Here is an 11,374-nt window from a genome sequence, read left to right as displayed (position 1 = left end):
AAAGCGACCAAAAAGCGTCCAAACTGGCTTGGTCGCTATTTTGTTGGTCCCTTTACCTTAGAGACCAAAGTTGGTCGCTAATTAGCAACTAACTTTGGTCTCTAAGGTAAAAGGACCAAATATTCTGGGTAAACAATATACCGAACAACTTTGGTCGCTTTAATATTTTAATAATACAAATTTAGCGACCAAAGTTGGTCTCTATATTTAAATTACGTTTTTTTATTTATTATTATTCAAAATATAGCAACCAAATTTGGTTTGTAAACCAAATGTTATATTTTAAAATCTGGAAAAATAGCGACCAAAGTTGGTCGCTATTTTTTTAAATTTTTTTCATTTTTTTAAACATAAGCGACCAAAATTGGTCGCTAATTTCAAGATTTTTTTTTAATAGAATAGCGACCAAAATTGGTCGCTTTTTAGGAAATATGGGTTAATTAGAGACCAGCCTTGGTCGATATTGCCCAGAAAATATTTCTTTTAAATAGAAAAGCGGCCAAAGTTGGTCGTTTTTCAGAGTATAATTTTGGCAGAAACTGCCTGTTTTGGCTGTTACACCACCTGCCAGCATACCAAATTCCCTAAATAACAATGTAATTCAATTCATAAACTACAATTTCAATACCAAAATCTCCACAACAACCCAAAAACAACAACACCACAACAACAACAACAACAACACTATTCAAAAAACACATTAAAACCAACAAATTAAAGTTCAATAGAACTAACAAATTAAACTAAGTTAACTCTTATTACACCTAGTTCAAAACTGGTTCTATTTGTCTAGTTCAAAGTATATAAAAGTCAAGGAGTGTTTTGTACAACATTATTATCATCACAGTCTGATGAACTTTCATCACTAATACGGTATACAGAAGGATCTACTTGTCGAGGACGGAAAGAACGATCACGGGGAGGACGAGAGGAACAAGCACGAGGACGGAAGGAACGCTCATGTCCAAGTTGAGCCTCTGGCTGTGACGATCCGGCCAGTCGTCTCATGAGTTACCGCTCAATTTCCCCATTTCTGCTTTTTTATGCTTTGTTTATCCTCGGGTTGGTCGGATCGAATCCGAAATTATTTTGGTAAGGTTTGAGACACTTAGTCTCTTTTAAGGAAGCTTAAGTTGGAAAAAGTCAACCGGATGTTGACTTATGTGTTTGAGGGCTCGGTGTGAGTTCTGATGGTTCGGTTAGCTTTGGGAGGTGATTTATGACTTAGGAGCATGATCAGAATGAGTTTCGGAGGTTCGGAGTAGATTTAGGCTTGAATTGGCGAAGTTGAGATTTTGGTTATTTCCGGTTGATTGGCGAGATATTGATATAGGGGTTGGAATGGAATTTCGAGAGTTGCAATTGTTCCGTTGTGTCATTTGGGATGTGTGTTTAAAATTTCAGGTCATTCGGACATGGTTTGGTTGTGTTTTTTATCAAAAGCGGAATCCGGAAGATTTTAGAAAGTTTGACATGAATCCGATGTGTTTTGGTTGATTTGATGTTGTTTGAGGTGTTTTGAAGATTGGTACAAGTTTGAATAAGGTATTAGGATATTTTTATGTTTTTGGTTGAGGTCTCGGGGGCCTCGGGGTGATTTCGGATGGTTCACGGAAAGGTTTGAGACTTGTTGCAACTACTGAACTTTGCTGCTTCTGGTATTTCTGCACCTGCGGATTGGGGACAGCAGGTACGACACCGCACATGTGGAAGAGGAGCCGCACATGCGGTTGTGGGACCACACCTACGATGTCGTAGGTGCAGAATGTTGAGCGCAGGTGCGATTTTGGTCCGTTAAGTGAGGAATCGCAGAAGCGGCTAAGAGGACCGCATCTGCGAAGTCGCAGATGCGGGCATGGGATCGCAGATGCGAAACGGTCTGGGCAGAAGGTATAAATTGTGGCCTTCGCAAATTTTAGCTATTTCACCATTTTTGACTTCGGCTTTGGAGCTTTTTGGACGATTTGAAAGAGGGATTTCAAGGGAACTTCATTGAGGTAAGAAATTTGGACCTAAAACTCGTTCTTATGCTACTATTTCACGGATTAGAGTTATGATTAATGGAATTTAAGGGCTAAAATTGGGGAAACTAGGGCTTGGAAACTTATACCTTTGCTTGAGGAGTTGAAGGACCATTTGAGGTCGGATTTCAGAACTTTTGATATGTATGAACTCGTGGGGAGATAAGGAACCTATTGATGTATAAATTATCGAATTCTAAGACGTGGGCCTGAGTGCCAGGTTTTGGTAATTTCAGGATTTGTGGTATTATTTGATTTTTTCGCTTGGCTTTGTTCCCTTAGCATATTTTGACGTCGTGATTCTGATTTTGGATAGATTCGATGTGATGGAGGATGATTCGAGGGGCAAAGGTGTCGTGGAGTATTATTATCATCGGTTTAAGGTAAGTAACCATTGTAAATCTGGAACTGAGGGTACAAACCCTGGTATTTTACTTGTTTTGATAAACGCGGTGACGCACATGCTAGGTGACGAGCGTGTGGGCATGCACCGGTAGGGATTGTGTCTTGATCCGTCTCGTAGCAACTATTAACCCGTGTATTTTATTTGGAACCATATGATATTCCGTACTTTATCTATTTATACTATATTATGGGTTGTATGCCGTGTTTGGTGCCTTTTGTCGACCTATTGAGACCCTTAGGGGCATTTTTATTGTTTTTTCCTCACTTTACTTGTTGAAAGCATATCCTCAGTCATGTTTTACCTATTTAAATGTTTAAAACTGGTTTTATCACTCCACTTCTAATTGTGAGGACTTTTTGGGCTGAGTTCCCTAATTTCTATTATTGTGCCCAAGAGGATGTGAGGTTAATGACTGAGAGAGGTTGAGAACCTAATAGTGAGGATATTATATGTATATATTATGGATTGGGCTGCACGCCGCAGCGACACTTATATGGATCGGGCTGCACGTTGCAACGATATATATACAAGATCAGGCTGCACGCCACAGCGATATGTGTATTGGATCGGGCTGCGCGCCACAGCAATATAACGCTTGAGCTATAAGAGCCCTCCGGAGTCTGTACACCCCCAGTGAGCGTAGTCTACAATAAATTACGGATCGGGCTGCACGCCACAGCGGTTACTATGATTTCTATTACTATGAGATATAAATGTGTCGGAATGCTGAGAGTGAGCATTGAGTGACGAGAGTTTAGTCACGAGTGACCGAGAGGATCCCCGAGAGGCCATATTCTGAGTGATACCTTGCCCGAGGGGCCCAGTTATGATATTTTTACTGATTTCACTCTTCTTTTAAAATAAGTCTCTATTGGGATAAAATTGCTAAGTATATGATTTCAAGTGTTTAAATTGAAATTTGATGATTTTACGATGAAACTAGTTTTAAACTGTAAAGTTGACCGGTTATCCTGTTGTTTCTTCAGTTATATGATTTTTAACTACTCATCACTGCTTTCAGACCTTATTTACTTTTGTTACTTACTAAGTTGGCGTACTCACGTTACTCCCTACACCTTGTGTGCAGATCCAGGTGCCCGAGCGGCAGAGTGAGGGTCCTTAGCATTGTTAGAGTTTGCCGAAGACTGCAAGGTAGCTGCATGGCGTTCGCAGCCCTGCTTTCTTCCTCTTATCCTTGTTTTCCCCCACTTCAGACTTGTTATGTATTAGACAGTTAGATTTGTATATCTAGAGGCTCTAGACTCGTGACACCAGATGTTTGGGCTGTTTTGGTTTAATATTTTATTGATTCCGCACATTTTATTTTTAGTTGTCTTAAAAATTTCTTATGAAAAATTTGGTATCTAAACTTGTGTTAGAAAATAGTTTTATAAAAGGAACTTGTTGTGGTTAATGGTTTGGGTTGGCTTGCCTAGTAATGTGATAGGCGCCATCACGACCGGGTATTTTGGGTCGTGACAAGTTGGTATCAGAGCCTAAGTTACATAGGTCTCGCGATTCATGAGCTGGTTTAGTGGAGTCTCGCGGATCGGTATGGAGAAGTCTGTATTTATTCTCGAGAGGTTGCAGAACCTTTAGGAAAGTCTTCATATTCTTGAAATTCTTGTCGTGCGAACTTGTTGATCCGAATACTAAACTTCTGTTATTCTATTCTCTCATATATGGTGAGGACATGTGCTACCGGGCAGGGTGGACGACCACTAGTTCCACCAGTTGGGGTCACCAGAGGCCGAGGATGCGGTCGAGGTCGTGGTAGGGGCAGAGTAGCTAGGGCAGCACCTGTAGACCTACCAATTGCCCCAGTTTAGGATCAGGTCCTAGTTATGGATGCTACAGCAGCACCAGCTCAGGCACCAGCTGTGCCCATTGTGATTCCAGGCCTTCAAGAGGCTTTAGCTCAGATCTTATCAATGTGTACGGATTTGGCCCAAGCGATTTCAGTTACTACGGCCGTAGCTACTTCTCAGGTCGAGGGAGGCACCCAGACTCCCGTTGCTCGCACACCTGAGCAGGTTGTGCAGGGACTCCAGACATCGGGGGTACCTCCAGCCCAGCCGGTTGCACCAGCTCAGGAGTTTGTGGTACCAGATATGCCGGACGACGAGCAGCGTCGACTAGAGAGGTTTAGTAAACTCAAGCCTCCAACTTTTAGCGGTGCAGAGGGCGAGGATGCCCAAGGTTTCTTAGATAAGTGCCAGAGGATGCTTTGTACAGCGAGGATCCTAGAGACCAGTGGGGTAGCTTTTACCACCTTTCAGTTTTTCGGGGCTGCCTTCACTTGGTAGGAGGCGTATGAGAGGCGTAGGCCTGTTGGTGCAGCGCCCCTTACTTGGCAACAGTTCTCTATTCTCTTTCTAGAGAAGTATGTGCCACAGTCTCGCCGAGAGGAGCTGCGTAGGCTATTCGAGTAGTTGCGTCAGGGAGTGATGATTGTGATGCAGTATGAAATGCGGTTCTCCGAGTTAGCCCATCATACGGTTTGGTTGGTTCCCACAGATCGAGAGAGGGTTATGAGGTTTGTGTATGGTCTCACATATCAGCTTCGAATTCTCATGACTAGGAAGATGGTGACAGGTGCTACTTTCGAGGAAATTGTTGCCATCGCCCGTGAGATTGAGTCGGTTCGCCTCTAGGAGCGAGAGGAGAGGGAGGCCAAGAGGCCTCAAGGATCTGGTAGCTTTAGTGGTGCTCCTTCAAGGGGTCAGTTCCAACAAGGCAGAGGCCACCTATTGAGACAAGCTCCTTCAGCTCACCTAGGTTATCGTGGGGTATCATCGGGTCATGGTTCTTACAGTTCTCATCAGGACCACTCATCACTCAGTGCCTCCTAGCCTAGAGTTCGTCCCGTGCTCCATCAGTGCAGGGTTCTTCCTTGCTAAACCCTTCTACTGGTCATTTCGGTGCCAGGGGTTCTCTTCAGTCCCCATCTCTAGCACTGGGGAGTTGTTATGAGTGTAGAGAGTTTGGGCATATAAGGAGGCAGTGTCCTCGTCTTCATGATGGTCAGTCTCAGCAGAGGGGTCAGCCCTCGGCTTCTGCTCCAGTTACTTCACCACCCACCCACCCAGCTAGGGGTGGAGGTCAGTCAGCCAGGGTTCGCCCTAGAGGGGGAGGTCGATTAGGTGGTGGTCAAGCTCATTTCTATGCTCTTCTAAGTAGACCAAATGTTGTTGCTTCAGATGTCGTGATTCCAGGTATTATTTCAGTCTGCCACAGAGATGCCTCTATATTATTTGATCCCAGATCCATCTTTTCTTATGTGTCATCATACTTTCCCCCTTATCTGGATATGCCCCGTAAGTCTCTTGTTTCACCTGCTCATGTATCTACTCCAGTGGGCGATATTATTATTGTATACTGGTCGTGTGTGGTGACTATTTGGGGTCCGGAGACCTGAGTGGATCTTTATTACTATGTATGGTGGATTTCGATATCATTCTAGGCATACACTGGTTGTCTCCATGTCATGCTATTCTGGACTGTCATGCCAAGACAGTCACATTCGTTATACCGGGTGTGCCACGGATTGAGTGGCGAGGTTTGACTGACTATGTTCCAGTAGAGTGATCACATTCTTGAAGGCTCAGTGTATGGTTGGGAAGGGATGTCTTTCGTATCTAGCCTTTTTGAGGGAGGTCGGTGTTGAGACTCCCAGTATTCATTCTGTTCTAGTTGTGAGGGATTTTCCTGATGTGTTTCTTGCAGACCTGTCAGGCATGCCACCGGACAGGGACATTGATTTTGATATTGACTTGGTGCCGGTTACTCAGCCCATTTCTATTTCGTTGTATCGTATGGCACCAACAGAGTTGAAGGAATTAAAAGAACAACTTCAGAAGCTCCTTGATAAGGGGCTCATTCGGCCTAGTATGTCACCTTGGGGTGTGCCAGTTCTATTTGTGAAGAAGAAGGATGGCACTATGAGGATGTGCATTGATTATAGGCAATTAAACAAGGTAACAATTAAGAACAAGTATCCTTTGCCTCGCATTGATGATTTATTCGACCAGCTTCAGGGAGCAAGAGTGTTCTTCAAGATTGATCTCCGTTCAGGTTATCACCAGTTGAAGATTAGGGACTAGGATATTCTTAAGACAACTTTCAGGAACCCAATATGGTCATTATGAATTCTTGGTGATGTCTTTTGGGCTGACCAATTCCCCAGCAGCGTTCATGCATTTGATGAATAGTGTGTTCCAGCCTTATCTTGATTCGTTTGTCATAGTCTTCATTGATGATATTCTGGTGTATTCGCATAGCCAGGAGGAGCACGCAGAGCATTTGGGAGTTGTGTTGTAAAGATTGAGGGAGGAGAAGCTTTATGCAAAATTCTCCAAGTGTGAGTTTTGGCTTAGCTCAGTGGCTTTCTTGGGGTACGTGGTGTCCAGTGAGGGTATTCAGGTTGATCCGAAGAAGATAGAGGCAGTTCAGAGTTTGCCCAGACCGTCCTCAGCCACAGATATTCGCAGTTTTCTTGGTTTGGCGGGTTATTATCGCCATTTTGTGCAGGGATTCTCATCTATCACATCGCCCTTGGCCAAGTTAACTCAGAAGGGTGTTTCATTTGTATGGTCGGACGAGTGTGAGGAGAGCTTTCAGAAGCTCAAGACAGCTTTGACCACAGCTCCAGTGTTGGTTTTGCCATCAGCTTCAGGTTCATATACCATGTATTGTGATGCTTCGAGAGTTGGGATTGGTTATGTATTGATGCAGGAGGGTAGGGTTATTGTTTATGCTTCTCGTCAGTTGAAACCCCATGAGAAAAACTACCCCGTTCATGATTTGGAGTTGGCTATCATAGTTCACGCGTTAAAGATTTGGAGGCATTACTTGTATGGTGTGTCTTGTGAGGTGTTTACTGATCATCGTAGCCTCCAGTACTTGTTCAAACAGAAGGATCTTAATTTGAGGCAGCGTAGACGGTTGGAGTTGCTTAACGATTATAATATCACTATATTGTACTATCCGGGAAAGGCCAATGTGGTAGCCGATGCCTTGAGCCGAAAGGTGGTGAGTATCGGGAGTTTGGCATATATTCCAGTTGGGGAGAGACCTCTTGCAGTTGATGTTTAGGCCTTGACCAATCAGTTTGTGAGGTTAGATATTTCAGAACCCAGTCGGGTATTGGCTTGTGTGGTTTCTCGGTCTTCCTTATATGATCGCATTAGAGAGCGCTAGCATGATGATCCGCATTTGCTTGTCCTTAAGGACAGAGTTCAGCACGATGATTCCCGAGATGTGACCATTGGTAATGATGGGTGTTGAGGATGCAGGGCCAGATTTGTGTGCCCAATGTAGATGTGATTCGGGAGTTGATTCTAGAGAAGGCCCATGGCTCGCGATATTCCATTCATCCGAGTGTTGTGAAGATGTATCAGATTTGAGGTAGCACTATTGGTGGAGGAGAATGAAGAAAGACATTGCGGGATTTGTAGCTCGGTGTCTTAATTGTCAGTAGGTGAAATATGAGCATCAGAGACCGGGTGGCTTGCTTCAGCAGATGGATATTCCCGAGTGGAAGTGGGAGAAGATCACTATGGACTTTGTTGTTGGACTTCCACGGACTTTGAGGAAGTTTGATGCTATTTGGGTGATTGTGGATCGGCTAACCAAGTCCGCGCACTTCATTCTTGCATGTACTACTTATTCCTCAGAGCGATTGGCAGAGATCTATATCCAGGAGATTATTCGGTTGCATGGTGTTCCAGTTTCCATCATTTCAGATATGGGCACTCAGTTTACATCGCAGTTTTAGAGGTCTGTGCAACGAGAGTTGGGTACTCAGGTTGAGTTGAGCACATCTTTTCACCCTCAGACGGACGGGCAGTCTGCGCGCACTTTTTAGATATTGGAGGACATGTTGTGTGCTTGTGTCATTGATTTTGGAAGGTCATGGGATCAGTTTCTATCGCTTGCAGAGTTTGCTTATAACAACAGCTACCAGTCGAGTATTCAGATGGCTCCATATGAGGCTTTGTAGGGGAGGCGGTATAGATCTCCAATTGGTTGGTTCGAGCCTAGTGAGGCTAGGCTATTGGGGACAGACTTGGTGCAGGATTCTTTAGAAAAAGTGATGGTGATTCAGGAGAGGCTTCGTACAGCACAGTCGATGCAAAAGAGTTATGCTGACAGGAAGGTTCGGGATGTGTCCTACATGGTTAGTGAAAAGGTTCTGTTGAAGGTTTCGCCCATGAAGGGTGTTATGAGATTTGGGAAGAAAGGGAAATTGAGTCCTCGATTCGTTGGGCCTTTTGAGGTGCTTCGGAGGATTGGGAAGGTGGCTTATGAGCTTGCTCAGCCACCCAGCTTACCGAGTGTGCATCCGATATTTCATGTTTCTATGCTCCGGAAGTATATTGGGGATCCGTCTCATATCTTGGATTTCAGCACGGTTCAGTTGGATGATGATTTGACCTATGATGTGGAGCCAGTAGCTATTTTGGGTTGTCAGGTTCGAAAGTTGAGGTCAAAGGATATAGCTTCAATGAAAGTATAGTGGAGAGGTCGTCCCGTGGAGGAGGCTACTTGGGAGACCGAGCGGGAGATGCGAAGCAGATACCCTCACATGTTTGAGACTTCAGGTATATTTCTTGACTCGATCAAGGACGAACGTTTGTTTAAGTTGGGGAGGATGTAACGACCCGGCCAGTCGTTTCATGAGTTGCCGCTCCGTTTTCCCTATTTATGCTTCTTTATACTTTGTTTATCCGTGTTATGTGGTCTCGGGTTGGTCGGATCGAATCCGGAATTATTTTGGCAAGGTTTGAGACACTTAGTCTCTTTTAAGGAAGCTTAAGTTGGAAAAATTCAACCGGATGTTGACTTATGTGTTAGAGGGCTTGAATGTGAGTTCTGATGGTTCGGTTACCTTCGAGAGGTGATTTATGACTTACGAGCATGATCAGAATGAGTGTCGGAGGTTCGGAGTAGATTTAGGCTTGAATTAGCGAAGTTGAGATTTTGGTGATTTCCGGTTGGTAGGCGAGATTTTGATATATGGGTCGGAATGGAATTTTGAGAGTTGTAGTTCCGTTGTGTCATTTGGGACGTGTGTGCAAAATTTCAGGTCATTCGAACGTGGTTGGGTTGGGTTTTTGATCAAAAGCGAAATTTGGAAGATTTTAGAAAGTTTGATTTGAATCCGATGTGTTTTGGTCGATTTGATGTTGTTTGTGGTGTTTTGAAGATTGGTAAAAGTTTGAATAAGGTATTAGGATATGTTTATGCTTTTGGTTGAGGTCCTGGGGGCCTTGGGGTGATTCCGGATGATTGACGGAAAGGTTTGAGACTTGTTGCAGCTGCTGATCTTTGCTGCTTCTGGTATTTCCGCACCTGCGGATTGGGGACCGCAGGTGCGATTTTGGTCTGTTAAGTGAAGAACCGTAGAAGCGGTTACGTGGCCGCATATGCGGTACCACAGAAGCGGGTATTGTGCCGCAGATGCAAAAATGCCTGGGCAGTAAGTATAAATTGTGGCCTTCGCAAATTTTAGCTATTTCACCATTTTTGACTTCGGTTTTTGATCTTTTTGGACGATTTGAAAGAGGGATTTCAAGGGAACTTCAGTGAGGTAAGGAATTTGGACCTAAAACCCGTTTATATGCTACTATTTCACGGATTAGAGCTTTGATTAATGGAATTTAAGGGCTAAAATTGGGGGAACTAGGGCTTGGAAACTTAGACCTTTGCTTGAGGAGTTGAAGGACCATTTGAGGTCGGATTTCAGAACTTTTGATATGTATGAACTCGTGGGGAGATAAGGAACCTATTGATGTAAAAATTATCGAATTCCGAGACGTGAGCCCGGGGGTCGGGTTTTGGTAATTTCGGGATTTGTGGTATTATTTGATTTTTTGTTTGGGTTTCGTTCCCTTATCATATTTTGATGTCGTGATTCTAATTTTGGATAGATTCGATTGAGTGGAGGCCGATTCGAGGAGCAAAGGCGTCGCAGAGTAGTATTTTCATCGGTTTAAGGTAAGTAACCATTATAAATCTGGAACTGAGGGTACAAACCCTGGTATTTGACTTGTTTTGTTAAATGCGGTAACGCACATGCAAGGTGACGAGCGTGTGGGCGTGCACCGGTAGGGATTGTGACTTGGTCCGTCCCATAGCGACTATTAAGCCGCGTATTTGATTTGGAACCTTATTATATTCCGTACTTTAGCTATTTATACTATATTATGGGTTGTATGTTGTGTTTGGGGCCTTGTGCCAACCTGTTGAGACCCTTAGGGGCATTTTACTGTTTTTTTCCTCACTTTACTTGTTGAAAGCATATCCTCAGTCATGTTTTACCTATTAAATGTTTATAACTGGTTTTATCACTCCACTTCTAATTGTGAGGACTGTTTAGGCTGAGTTCCCTAATTTCTATTGTTGTGCCCGAGAGGCTGTGAGGTTAATGACTGAGAGAGGTTGAGAACCTAATAGTGAGGATATTATATGTATATATCATGGATCGGGCTGCACGTCGCAGCGACACTTATATGGATCGAGTTGCACACTGTAGTGACACTTATATGGATCAGGCTGTACGCCGTAGCGATATATATACTGGATCGGGTTGCACACCGTAGCGATATGTATATTAGATCGGGCTGCACGCTGCAGTGATATGACGCTTAGGCTATAGGAGCCCCTTCGGAGTCTGTACAACCCCAGTGAGCGTAGTCGACTATAGATTATGGATCGGATTGTACACTGCAGCGGTCACTATGATTTCTATTACTATGAGATATTAATGAGCCGAAGTGTTGAGAGTGAGTATTTAGTGACGAAAGTTGAGTCACGAGTGACCGAGAGGATCCTCGAGAGGCCATATTCTGAGTGATACCTTGCCCGATGGGCCCAATTATGATATTTTTACTGATTTCACTCTTCTTTTAAAATAGGTCTCTGTTGGGAAAAAATTGCTAAGTAT

Source organism: Nicotiana tabacum, chromosome 1 (assembly GCF_000715075.1).
Source record: "Nicotiana tabacum cultivar K326 chromosome 1, ASM71507v2, whole genome shotgun sequence".
In the NCBI taxonomy this organism is placed as follows: Eukaryota; Viridiplantae; Streptophyta; class Magnoliopsida; order Solanales; family Solanaceae; genus Nicotiana; species Nicotiana tabacum.
This window is presented reverse-complemented; position numbering follows the sequence as displayed.